The 14,578-nt window shown below is 40.6% G+C and overlaps 1 long non-coding RNA gene across 1 annotated transcript in view; it reads right to left on the bottom strand.

The window, feature by feature from the left end:
- The window catches only part of LOC144315700 (uncharacterized), a 51,051-nt gene extending 45,129 nt beyond the window's left edge, over window positions 1-5,922 (bottom strand). Inside the window, exon 1 of the long non-coding RNA XR_013381501.1 lies at window positions 5,686-5,922. This is a non-coding gene — a long non-coding RNA (uncharacterized LOC144315700). The remainder of the gene's footprint in view (window positions 1-5,685) is intronic.
- Between the last annotated feature and the right edge of the window lie 8,656 nt (window positions 5,923-14,578).

Genomic DNA, 14,578 nt, shown 5'->3' with positions numbered 1-14,578 from the left:
CAGAGGTGATGTTTTCATTGAAAATCAATTCGCCCAATGTGCACAAGATCACCACAACAAGGCCCCCAAATGGGCCAATTCCCTGCGATTTTCCGCAGAATTACCCTCCATTGGTCTTCACGGTCAACTAAGCTTATCTCTTGGAGAGAACAGAGTCCAGGGTGGCTGAGTTATACTCTGATGCCAACTGTAAAATTTCCTGTTGTCCTGACAGCTTGTGAGACATGCAGGGAAATGCGGCATGTGCTGGAGATGCTAACCAGAGTGTCTGACATCAAAGCATCTGAAGTCTGGTGCTAGGTAAAGAAAAGGATGAGTGTATCAAGCCTAGATCAGTTCAACTATCAGACTGCCAAGAGAAGGTTAAAGACTTTGGGGAGAAAAATAAAACAGACAAAAACCAACAAAAAATTCCGTTCTCCCTTAGAAAGAAATCACACAGTTTTAGGATGGTGTTGGCTGAAAACCTAGATGTCCTGCTGCCCAAACGAAACAAGTAAGGATGTCTGAATAGTCCTTTAAAGTCTACAAAGAACTTGTACCTGCAGGATCTTATTTGGGTTCTATAATATCCCTAGGAGTAAGTTATATGACATTTTATCCCTGTCTTCCTTGTAAGTGAACTAAAACAGAGTCTAGAAGGTTTGTCCAAAGCCACAAATGAATTGGTTATGGAGTTAGGCCTTATACCAGGCCTCTTGATAGTTGTCTATTGGCTTTCACGCCCTCCCATGCCCTGGCTGTTTTGTGTCATGCAAACTAGTTCTTTCCTCCTAGTTCTGTAATATATGTAGTTAGTGACTTCTCATAGGGCACTGGATGAGGCATTGGCAGGAAGTCACAGTTCTTGATTTTCAGACATTGACTGCCAGACTGCAGTGCAGGGAACGTGTCACTGTTTTAAGAATGCATTGTGATGGAAGTAGGGCCAGGAGCCATGAAGCATAAATCCTAACTATCCAAAGGCAACTCACTCTTTTATGTGTATTGGGACCACGTCTACTAGCCCCAGGCCTCTTCTCAGGACTGCAGGTCCTCCTATTTTTTAGACATGGGCACACTCCGGAATTCCTGAATCATGAACTTATGCCCTTTGCAGCACTGCATTCTCTCCTCTCAATCTAGAACCTTATATACAGTTTGATTTTTCCAGTCTCCCTGTCACTACATTAAATAATTTATTGTTACTTCTCTGACTTTTGATTGATTGACTCTGTCCAAGTACCTTCCTTGGACCAATATTTTTGGCTCTACCTTAGACCTACCACACAGTTTCTCTACTCCTTTTTTCTCTGGTTCTTAGTAAATGCTTGACTTTTAACTGGCTAGGCCCAAGAACTCTAATTTGTTCAACAAATCCTTGTGGGACACCTACCAGACATAAGCCTGTGCTGTCTCAGCAATGTTTGGAGAGACTAGTGCCTTTATTCTTGGTCTTGCGAAGAGAGAAGACACTAAGGCATTTTATCTTAACATCTTGTCCTATTTCAGCAGTTCCAAAGCAGAATAAATGGAGCTGGATAGCATTCCCTACTTGGAAGGATGTTGGTATGACTGCTTAATAGAGTTGGAAGGAGGGCTCTGTTGCAATTCTTCATATCCTTTGTCTATTATTGCAGGTTTTCATTAACCTTTGAGGTTTCTTCATTTTGTGGTTTGCATTTTAAGCATTTTCTGGTTTTGCAACTGCCTAGCAAATAATTCCTTTTGATCCAACTGTTTCCCTCAATTACTATTATATTTAACTCTTCTGTGAAATAGCAAACTCCACACCCCCTGGATATCTCAAACCATGGTTCCACCCATCTGTAGCCCTTATGGTTCAGGGTTTCATTTAGGAACTGAGCTCCATGTATTTGAGGAAATGGTCCAAGAATGCTCGATTCTGCTTCTCTCCCCAGCTGGACAAGTTCTCTTCCTTCTTCTAATCCTGACTGAAATGAAGAAGAAAGAAGGACAAAAGGGGAAGGAAGGAAGGAACATATATCTCATAGTATATATCATCCCCTCCACAAATCCTGCCTCACATGTGGATTTCTGCATTGTCCAATTTAGGATGATCTTTGACTCCCCTAGTCATTCAAATACTAGCACTTTGGGGCACCTGGGTGGCTTAGTTAAGTGTCTGCCTTCAGCTCAGATCATGATCCTGGGGTCCTGGGATTGAGCCCCACATTGGGCTCCCTGCTCAGTGGAGAATCTCCTTCTCCCTCTCCTACTGCTGTTCCCCCTACTTCTGCTCTCTTTTTCTTGGTCAAATATATAAGTAAGATCTTTAAAAAACAAACACAAATATTAGCACTTTGTAAATTTTAGTCAAAGACAACTCTGGACAAAAATGTAAATTAGGCAATTTTAATTTTGGATTATAGTATTGATAAAATAGCTAATACTTATGGAATACTAATTATGTCTTAGCAATTATTTAAAAATCATTCATTATCTCATTTAATTTTTACTGCAAAAGTTTGAATTAAGGGTATTATGTTCGTCTTACAGAAGAGGAAGCTGTGGTTTGAAAGATAATGTAAGTTGCCTTCTCAAGGTGTCACTGTTAGGAAATGGCAGAATGAGACTGAATCCAAGTCTTTCTTATTCTGAGGTCTTGGATTTCTCAGTATATTAATGCAAATAGATAGAGGGTGCCATTGCCAATTCCTGTGAGCCACCTCCTTACCTTGTAAATAGCTCAGGAGCCCTCAGTAACCCATGGCACTCAGACAAAAGGCCTGGATAAGGACCCTCTGTTGATCTATATGTTGCTTCTATCTAAAAATTATTTTCTCCTACTTTTTAGAGAAATATATCCATGGAAGTTAGAGTATTTTCTTCCCAGAGTCCTGGGGCATGTGTACCCCCCTTTAAAGACCATGGTCTCAGCCACAGGGAACCACTGAAGGTTATTCAGTGAGTGGCAGGCTGTGGAGAAGGACACTATCATGAAGGTTTCAAGAATGGGAGGGGTATGAGGTTTAATGGGGAGGGCAGAAGGCTGTTGGAGCTGTTTAGGCAAGATGTGGAGAGGCAGAGGTGATCTGGAGAGAGAAGGAGATAGCCAGGTGAGATTTTTGGAGGGTGAAATTTAGGAACTGCTGGCTGCTTGAATGCAGGTGGTACAGTGTATTCCTGTCAAGAATATTTGCATTTTAAGAGAGGCTGCCTGGGGGAATTGCAGGCTACCTCCAGGGCAAGAGGAGATGTATTTTAGGTAAGGGTTACATCATCCTGTTTGCTGTCACCTTTGCCTGAGTGCACCCTTGCCTGAGTGCACCCTTGCTGCTCACCTTGCAGAAGCTTCTGAGGGGTTTGGGGGGCTTGTAAGTCCAGCTCCTTGGAGAGCCAATCCCTGAGACCCACTGGGAAAGCACAGACCATTCTCATCCTGAGAGCCACTCAGTTAGGGAAAAGGATTAGCAAAGAATTAGAGGCTGCTTCCATGACCCTTTCTCTACTGCCAGGGAATTCTCTGTAAGGCTGAAGGGAGAGTCTACATACAGGGCAAATCCAGGTTGATTGTCCCCTGTCTCTCCTGTTAATCGCATACTTGTGAAATCATAGTACTCTGGAAGCCTCAGAATGATAGAAGTGATAAGAAATGACAGCCATGAAGTAGCATCCAACCAACCTCTACCCATTGCTCTAATCTAATCTAATCTAATCTAATCTAATCTAATTTGTTATCTAAGAGAGCAAGAGGTGGTCCTGTTCACTGTGCTGCTTGTAGCACCTAAAGTAGTGCCTGCCCTTCAGTGGGCTATCCACAAGATTACTGCATAAGTAAATTAATGGACCAATGACAAAGTCTTTCTGTAGAGATGCTGGCTTCTTCCCACCTCAACATTTCCAAAGGCAATGTGTCCACTGTGTCCCAAGTTGGTATTTTGCATTGTTCAATGATTATATTAAGAGCAAATTTTTCTTGTCCTTTAATAAAATATTTCTCCTTGTAATTCTCTGTGGTCTTGGGTTTGCACTGGAGGGACTCAGAACAAAGCTACTTCCTTTTCCACGTGGCACAGCTTCAAATCCTTGAAGACAGCTATTTTCCCACTGAGATTCCTCCTTGGGCCAACTCCAGCTGGTTTATTCAACCATACCTCTCAGGTATGATGTGGTTTCCAGATTCTTCACCCTCCTCATCCAGTCCTTCGACGAAAATCACTGGTGTATTAACAGGACAAGTCATCATAGTAGTAGCAAGTTTACCAGTAGCAACTTACATAATATTGCCAGGCATACTAATAATGTTTTCCACTTGTGTTGTGGTTAATAAAGGACTTTCACAGCTATTGTCTTATTTTACTCTCATGGTAACACTGGGAGGTCAATACTACAGTCTCTCACTTTACAGAAGAGGGAACTGAATATATCACTTGCCCAAGTTCTCATATCCAGCACTCTGCCTTCAAACCAGTGTGCAATACTCTTTCTGCTACAACATGTCTTTTTTAATGTGTTGCCAAAGACTAAATACTCCAGATGTGGCCAGGAACACCACAAATCTTCATGGGAAAAGAAGAGAAGGCAGAAGCAAGAGCAAAGAGCTGCCTGGCATGGGAGGCAGGTGGTGTGTGAAGGGCTGCTGGGCAAGGCTGGTGCTGATGGCTGGTGGTGCCTGTGCATGCATGCTAGAACCCCAGGGAGTTTTCACTTCTCTCCTCCTTTCTCCTCCAGGCTAGGCACCAGACGTTCTTCCCCTCTGCAGCTAGGGGGGAGCCCCCAAAGCAGGGCAGCTGAGGAGGTGCTCACCTGGGGCCTGCCGCAGATTCCTAGGCCCTCTCTGGGCACTGGGTCTTTCCCACTTCCCCTCTTGAGTCACCATGCTGTGTTAGCCCCTGGAGAACACTTTTCTGGATTTCCTCCCAGAAAATTTAATTTAACAAATTCATAATCCCTCTTTCAGTTCTCAAAACATACCACCGAACAGTGTTGGGCAACTGAATTTTCCTGCAAATTTCCAGCAGGTCAAAGCTTACGAAGCATAAAGCATATCTGACTGAACTGGACAGCCCAGCCTACCTGCGCCGGGAGAGATCAGCCCACTGTGGGCTGGATGTGCAGAAACACAATGTTCCCATTCAATGGGGGTTTCAAAGTGTTTGTTTCCTGGAATGGGGGCCAGCAGCCCAAGTGCTGTGGCTGGAAAAGGCCCTCAGGATTTATGAGCCTGCAGAAACTCTGTGTGCTGCTCATGTAATAAGAGGGAGACAGAACGTTCTGTCACCACGTCAGGTTCTCATGCACCAGGCCTTCTGGGAATGTTTCCCCAGTCTGAGAATTGAAGGCAGATGGAGGCAAGTTCTTTGGTTCACTTGCACCATCTTCTCTCCTTCTCAGATGCTCCTCAAATCCAGTGAACCAGGAGGTACTCGAAGAAGAAAGAGCACAAAGCAAACAAACACTGCCCAAGGCACAGCCTTCACACAAAGGCTATTCTGATGCTGGTTACCCCAGGCTGACACCTCAATGGCTCAACCGCTTAATGGGTCAATCAACAAAGACACAGTGATCATCCAAAGGGGCTGGGACTGGCATTGGAGAGGATGGATAGAACAAAACCCTTAACAGAGGCTGTGCTTCTATGTATGTGCTTACCTTGGGCATGAGTAGACACCCGCAAGAGTGGAAACAGTAAGAGACAGTTAATTATTAATCAGGACTAGATCCCCTGGCGTTAGTGCCTACCTGCTCCAGGTGGGCAGAGGAGCAACTGCTTTCATCTGGTAGAACAAAGGATGGGATTCCAGAGGCCAGGGGGCTTTACCTGGACTGGAAAACTAGACAGAATGGAAACATCCAGGGGTCAGGAAGAACAGTCCAAAGACAGTTGTCCCCTGCTTTTCAAAAGTTTGTGTTATATCACTTGGCTTCTATGAAAGCCCTATGTTAGCACCTGTTTTTGCTAGCCGAAAGAAATCCAAAGAGGATTTTCGCTTTTGTGAAAAGAGAAGTGAAATGCAAAACTAATATTCATTGTTTTACAGCCATCGGTTATGGTTGCAGAGGCAGCACACACCCCGAGGCGTGCAGGCGGCCCCAGCAAGCACACTCAGCAATCTTGGCATCAACTGCCAAGGCTTTAAACTGTGTCCGGATGCTTTGTCTTGATTGATTTCTGTGCAGCCATTAACAAGATGTGTCCTAAGTTATCAGAAAAGTCTCAGAGAGGTTATTTTTGGGGTCTGGGAACACTCAAACATTTCTCCGTATAAATTTTTTTTTTTTTAATTTTTATTTATTTATGATAGTCACACAGAGAGAAAGAGAGAGAGGCAGAGACACAGGCAGAGGGAGAAGCAGGCTCCACGCACCAGGAGCCCGATGTGGGATTCGATCCCGGGTCTCCAGGATCGCGCCCTGGGCCAAAGGCAGGCGCCAAACTGCTGCGCCACCCAGGGATCCCTTCTCCGTATAAATTAATGGTTAACAGCTTCTTCACTTTCAGCTGTTTCAACTTACGAACAATTTCACAGGAACACCTTGCTTTTAGATAGTGGGAAACCTGTAAATACAGCCTAATCAAGGAGCTAGAAGCCCCAGTGACTGAGGGCCCCTGAAGCATGGCATGAATGTGAATAGGGTAGGAAGTTATAAAAATGAGATGGGGATTATTGTTCCCTCTCAGGAGCTGAGTAAAATGCTACCAGGCAACTTTCCTAATGAGCTGAATCATGTGTACACAATCTGTGTTTTAACTTCCTGGTGACCAACAATTAAGTTAGTCTCTGCCAGGGGCCAGCACACTCTTTCTTTGAGGGTCAGGCAATAACCATTGCAGGCTTTGCGGGCTGTATGTTCTCTGTTGTAAGTACTCAACTCTGTGGCAGTGGGAATGCAGCCACAGACAATATGTTAATGAATGAGAGGGGCTGGGTTTAAATAAAACTTTATAGATGGATACTAAAATTTGAATTTCATGTAATTTTCATGGGACATGGAATATCATTCTTCTTTTGATTTTTTTTTCCAACCCATTTGAAAATATAAAAGCCACTCTTAGCTTGTAGGCCACACAAAATAGGCAGCAGACTGGATTTGGCCCACCGCCATGGTTGCCAACTCCTGGTCTAGGGAGAAAGAGTATCGCGCTAGTGGCAAAAAAAAAAAAAAAAAAAAAGGAAGGAAGGAGAGGAAGATGGAGAAAAATGGTATTTATTAAGTACTGACATTTACCTCTCTGTGAGTTTAGAGTCATTTGTTCTTTGCTTGCTTCACATAGGTAAGTGGTTCTTAAAAAGAACATCTCTTAAAAATATTAAAAAGGAATATATTTTTTTAATTAAGCCCTGCTGATGGTAATTCATAGCTACACTGGTTTGTGAATGTTTTATCTCAATTACGTTAGCCATCATTGGCTACACTTTCCCTGAGGGCCAGCACCTGTGCTATGGCCACTGTATTTATATTGGCTCCCACAGACTTTTTTATGGAGTGGGCCTATGGTAATTTATTATTGTGTTGAATCAGCAAATTTGAGAGTATTCTATGGGCACAGTACTAAGTATTAAAGGGAACACATAATGAAAATATAAGACTTGGACCATAAACCATAAACCAATCTCTCTGGAATTTTGAGTCCTGGTTTATTGTTTTTAAAATGTATCATAAATGCTCAGCAATTTCAGCCCCAATTTTCTTTCTTTTTAACATAATGATGCTTTCCTATTTATTCACTTCTATTCCCCACTGATCCTTTCTTCCTCTTTGGTGACACCTTCCCACACCAGCCAGTTTGATCTCTCTGTTCCATGATCATAGCACATGCATAACTTACAGCATGTTTGCTTGTATTTTCTTCCCCCTATTTATGACACACACCAGAGGTTGCCTCTTCTTTGCCCTTTCCAGCAGTCTACATCCACACTCTAAGGTCGGGCTTGGGACCTATTTTCACTTAGATACATTCTTTTTCTCCTTTTAACTCTTCCAATACTGGAGTCCTGGCCTGGTCATTTTCTTTCATTTTGCATGTCAGATCCACAGATGAAGGTGGAGACAACCTTAACTTGTGAGCAGAGATGACTTCTCGGCCCGGTAAGTTCTAGCCAGTAGTTAGCACGTGGCCACTGAGACTATACTTGAGAATATAATCATGCCAAACCCTTGTATCATTAAAATGACAATTAGAGGGGCACCTGGCTGGCTCAGTCAGTGGAGCATGCAACTGTTGATCTTGGGGTTGTAAGCTCAGCCCCACATTAGGTGTAGATATTACTTAAAAATGGTTTTTCATCTTTAAAAAACTAAAACAGTAAAAATTAAAAATAAAATGACTAGTACTAGAGAGAATAGGGATAATAGGATGGAGAGAGAAGATTCAAAGAGTGGGTAAGGGAAATGGGCAGGAAATCTTAGAACACATACTAACATGTTTATTTATTTATTTTTTAAAAAGATTTTATTTATGTATTCATGAGAGACACACACAGAGAGAGAGAGAGAGAGAGAGGCAGAGACACAGGCAGAGGGAGAAGCAGGCTCCATGCAAGGAGCCCTACATGGGACTCAATCCCAGGTCTCCAGGATCACACCCTGGGCTGTAGGCAGCACTAAACCACTGCACCACCAGGGCTGCCCACTAACATGTTTAATACAACAACAAAACACAAGATGGAGTGATGTGGAATTAGAAAATCTGTCCTCACCCTCATGTCTTTCTAGAAGTTCAGGGAAACTAATTTCAAATAAAAATTAGAAACATATCAACTTTTAAATCTTTTAAAATCTGTTACAGTAAAAAAGAGAATTAAGAGATAAGAATGAAAATATGCCAGTAAAACATGCCCACAAAATAAAACTCCAGGCTGCTGTTTCAAAATGAGCTAAAAGAGAGGAAGAAAACATTACAAGATACAAAAAAAGAATAGCATGAATTAGAAACCCTGAGAAATGAAGAGACAGGACTCAGGGACAGATTTGAAATCAATAAAAACATGTCACAAATGAAAATGAAAGCAGAAGGAATACCGGTGCGAATGAACACAAACAAAAATACCTGAAGAGAAATCGAAGGTTAAGTGGAGAAAAACATTTAAAAGAAAAAAGGAGTAAAGCAAAGAGAGAAAAAAGGATGTGTGATAGCGTGACTAAAATTGGAGCTACACAAAAGATCCTGGAAGGTAACAGGAGTCATCGAAGAAGAAAACCAAAGCCAAGAAGCAGAGTAAAGAATCCTAAAAGATAGGGTTCAGAAAAGCTTTCCTTAAAAAAAAACATTTTAAGTCACATATTTAAGAGAATAGTGACCAACACCTAAACATATTCTAGTAAAATGATTGGATATAAAGAAAAAGCAAAAGCAAGGGACTTACAAGGAAAGAACATTAGATCATAATTTTCAAAAGTAGCATTTCATGTCCGAGGAGACAGAAGAGCGTCTTTGAAAGACTCAGGGAAAGAAGGTGCGAGACATGAATTTTATACACAACAAATAGACTTTCAAGTGTAAAGGGCACCACCAACCCATTGACCTGCAAGGACTCAGGAAATTATACTCCCAAGAATCTTTTCTTAGGAATTTGCTTGATTTTGAGCTTCAGACACCAAAACTGACTGAATTCCAGTGATGAAGTATTAGATAGCTACTTTTAGAACTAAGATTAAATGTGTGTCAAAAGAGAACAAGTATATGTGTTATGTTCTGAAACTGTGGACAGAGAAGAGCAATAAAGATGGGAAGAAGAGAAAAGCTCAGGCCATTTTTTCCCACTTTTTAGAAAATCGTATTGATGATGGCATTACGTTGTTCTACTGAGACTGTGGTATACATGATGTCAAGTAGAAAAAGATGAATAATTATGGTTCATAGATTTTGTTTACGTTTACATCCTTAAGATTCTTTTTTTAAAAAAGATTTTATTTATTTATTCATGAGAAACACAGAGAGAGGCAGAGACATAGGCAGAGGGAGAAGCAGACTCCATGCAGGAAGTCTGATGTGGGACTCAATCCCAGGACCCTGGGATCAGGGCCTGGGCCAAAGGCAGGTGCTCAACCGCTGAGCCACCCAGGCATTCCTGTCCTTAAGATTCTTGATATGAAAGAAGAACGTAGATGTAAGTTTTAGTAAAAACTCTTCTGATTCAGATTCAGGAATTTGATTTAGAAGTATCAGCATGAACACACACACACACACACACACACCCCAAGTTCATACTGATATTTTCACTTCAAATCTATTTTAGATTATTTATCTATCTATCCCTAGTGCTTAGAATTTGGCCTTGAAATACCATTTCTCACTTAAAAATGAAGCAATGCAAAACAAGAGCTCTTAGAGAAATGGCTTAAGGTCTGGACAGAAAAAATCACAAGATGAGCTTAGAACATCTCATCACATCAGAATGCCAAGAAGCTATCAAAGCCTACTAGGTTATATGAAACTGCTGGGGTTAGACAAAAAGGATTTAGGAGCCAACTTGAAGAGACTCCAACTGGCCACAGATGGGCCAATTTGAGCTTTAATAATGAAAATCATTGCAATGGAGTGAAACCCTTCAAATATGTTTAAATCCCTGAGTTCAAAATAATATTTAACAAGACCAGTTGGTCACTTTTGGAGGATGATAGGAAGGAAGCTATTATCCAGAAAATAAAAGGAAGAATTAAATACTTCTTTTACTTTTCTTATATAAACTGTACCACCAGGTGACTAAAGAGGAGATAAGGGAAAGCACCTCTTTATAAAACCATGCCAACTCATCAGTGGAAAGTAATGATGTTATTAAAATGTCACCACTTTTCAATTCCTAATAAATTAATAGCTCTAGGCATTGAGCATCAATAGCCGTTAACATTGCAGAGAGACAAACAGACATTGTATGCCTCTTGAATGGATACAATTCCACCTACAATCTTTTCTAAGGGATTAGACCTGAGTCCAGCTATTTCTGGATATAGCTCTGGATCTATTGCCAATTTTCAGGGAATTATGAGGACAGAGGAACATGTTGAACTATACCAGGAGTATGCAGCATCCATATTGTGACATCTCTGCAGGTCAGTAGCCAAGGTTCTTCAACAGGACCATGGAAAGAAGAGTATGGATGAATGGGAAACATGTAGATTCAAAGAGATCTAAACGACGTAGTGAGTTGAAAAATTGGGGAAGACTAACTCTTCATGTCTAGGAAGGTACACTTGGCTGATGAAACCATAAAGAAGTGCATTGAAGTGATTTCTATAAAAGTCAGGAGACTTTTGGAGGAGGGATGGGCTGAGTTGGGATGTGGATCATGGAGCACTTCTAGGGTAGCTTAATAGTTTCTATTTTTTGACCTGGGTGGTGCTTATAGAGTGTTTACCTTACAATGATTCAAGAAACCATATTTGGTGTGGTTTCTGTATTAGTGTTTTATTTTACAATAAATAGTTTTAAAAAATAAAATGAAATGTCCCCAGAGACCTAAAGAGTTTAGAGAGCCTTTGGGAGCCTCATGGGTATTTCTGAACATGTACATTTCCTTGGTCACCATGAACACAACAGTGTATAACTGACATTCTCCTAAGCCAAAGGCTCTCACTTGGGCAGAAAAAGAAGCAGAGTCTCTTCCCCTAGCTGTGTGGGTCACCACCACTCCATGCCAGCCTCCATGAAGATGTTTGTGCCTGGATGGGTGTGATAGGGTAGAAGGTGGTGATGGAAAAAGCAACAGAAGGTGTGTACATATGTTGCTGTATCGAGGAAAATTCACTTACTTAAGAGCAATACATTTTAGTGTTTTGAGTCAAGATAACAGTAAACTATTAGGCACAAACAGCTTCTATTCAGATTGTCACAGATATTGCAGGGAAATAAATATTGGTTTGGAGGTACAGTGATAATATTCACAGGCACCAGCAGCCCCCATTTATCCTCACCAGTGGCTCTCCATGTGCCCACTTCAACTGGCTTTGTCTGTGGCACTTTGTCACTCTCCCTCACCCCTTCCAGGTGAAGAGTTCCTTTCTGAGCTCTGAAGTCATTATTCTTCCCTCCCCATCAGCTCTAGGACATGGGCATGCTAACCATGGTGAGACTTGAGGAACACCAAGGGCGTGCATGGTAGGACCAGAAAAAGATCAGACTGGGACTCCAGGCTGGGTTCCATCATTAATTAGTAAACATGTGAATATGGCTGATTCATTTCAGCTCCCTGTGCTCTGTTTTACCATTTGTAAATGGGACTTGAGCTATAATCTTTCTAAGGTTTCTTCCAAAATAGCAGTCTATTATTAATTGAAACAGTCTTTGGCATCAAGAAAGAGAAACACATTACCAAGTGTGACATCACCAAGATTATGGTCCATTATAGAAAAGTACTTGGCTAAGAGCTAACATGTACAAGTTCTAATCCAAGCTATGCCTTTAATAACTGTGTATTTAAAAAACAAGTCCTTTATCTTGTTGAGCCTGTCTCCTCATGCTAAAATGTGAATAACACTCATGTTTTAAGACTTTAAATGTAAGTGAAAAGAAATTACAGCCTAGGAAAAAAAATATTTGCCAGTCACATACCCAATAAAGTCTTATGTTTAAGATATATAAAACATTCTCAAAATTCAGCATTAAAACAAATCTAATTAGAAAAGGGGCAAAATTCATGCATAGACATTTCACTGAAGAGGATATACAGATGGCAAACACATGAAAAGATGTTCAGCATTATTAGCCAATATAGAAATGCAAATTTAAACCACAATGATTATCATTGTACCTATCAGAATGGCTAAAATGGAAGGTAGTCAGGGATCCCTGGGTAGCTCAGTGGTTTAGTGCCTGCCTTTGGACCAGGGCACGGTCCTGGGGTTCCGGGATCGAATCCCACATCGGGTTCCCTGCATGGAGCCTGCTTCTCCCTCTGCCTGCCTCTCTGCCTCTGTGTGTGTGCGTGTGTCTCTCATGAATAAATAAATAAAATCTTAAAAAAAAAATAAAATGGAACAAACAAACATCACATGTTAGCAAGGATGCAGAGAAACTGGATTATTCTTACATCGTTGGTGAGAATGTAAAATGATATATCCTCCCAAAAAATCATTTATCATTTCCATTCAAAACTAAAAATGGACTGACCATATATAGCCCATCAACCAGAGTTTGGGACAATTTTTCCAGATAAATTAAAATTTATTTTCACACAGTTACTTGTATATCCATGTTCATAGCAACTTTATTTGTAATAGCCCAATGTTCTTCATTAGAAATTACCCAAATGTCCTTCAATGGGTGCATAGTCAAAAAACCCCAGTATACCCATTCTGTAGACCACTACTTAGCAATGAGGTGAAACCCACTACTGAACACATGCAACTTAGATAAATCTCAAAAAAAATTATGCTAAGTGGAAACAAAATGCCAATTCGATAGCACAGGTGTAAGTCAACTACTCTGATACTGTGGTATACTGGAATTAAACAATTGAGAAATGAATGGCAGATGATGAGAACCAGGTTTTTCTCTGTTGGAGTGGGAGGGTACAGATAAGCAAGAGAAGAAGGCTAGAATGATCATGTGATAATTTATTACAGTTAGAGATACAGTTTAGACTCATGTTTAGCTTAATAGAGATACAGATGGTGGCATATAAAAATATTTATATATAGTGTACATACACAGGTTAGTATATACATATATATTTCCTTGCTTTGCCAGCTGAGAGGGCCAAGTAGTAATGGCACACCAATAGCGATATGAAAACCTAGTGCCCATATCTTGGCTTCTAATACCATTCTTGAATAAAAGAAACTTAAATTCTTAGAGAAACGATTAATTCTAGGACTGGCACAGGAAATATACGAGATGAGCCTGGAACATCTTATGCCATCTTATAAGTGAAAAAGTGCCACCAACTCCCACCTTCCCCCAACAAAAAAGTTATGCACACACAATGATGAGGATATGTCAAAGTAATATAGGAGCCAATTAAAAGAACTCCCAATGGTGATAATTCTAATAATTTAAGCAACAAAATAAACCAGTTGGTATTAGAATATAACACAGAATATAAAATCAATATCCATGAGTCCATATTAATATAAATCAATCATTGAATAAATGGGTATAAAAGACAAATTCTATATAATTTCACTTACAGGAGATATCTAGAGTAGTCAAACTCAGAGAAACAGAAAGTAGAATGCCAGGAACTGTGGAGAGGGGGCCATGGGGACCTGCTGTGAATGCATAACAGCGTTTCCATTTTGCAAGATGAAAAAAGTTTTGGGGATGAGTTGCACAACAATGTGAATATACTTAACACTACTGAAGTGTGTGCACTTGAAACTGGTCAAGATGCTAAATTTTATGTCATGCATTTTACCACAATTAAACTTTTTACAAAGATTTTTTTAAAAAGACATTTTTGGAAAAACTGGTGGAAGCTGAAGCCTGTATTTCAGCTAATAACATTGTTCCAAGGTTAATTTCTTAATTTTGGTAATTGTACAATGGCTATGTAAGAAGTTAACATGAAGGGAAAGCTGGGTGGAGGCATTAAATAGAACCCTGTACTGTTTTAGCAACTTTTCTGTAAGCCTAAAATTATTTCAAAATCAAAAGTATAAAAAAACCACTCTGTGCATAAGAATTTCAAGTAAT

This window comes from Canis aureus, chromosome 6, assembly GCF_053574225.1.
Source record: "Canis aureus isolate CA01 chromosome 6, VMU_Caureus_v.1.0, whole genome shotgun sequence".
In the NCBI taxonomy this organism is placed as follows: domain Eukaryota; kingdom Metazoa; phylum Chordata; class Mammalia; order Carnivora; family Canidae; genus Canis; species Canis aureus.
This window is presented reverse-complemented; position numbering and strand designations above follow the sequence as displayed.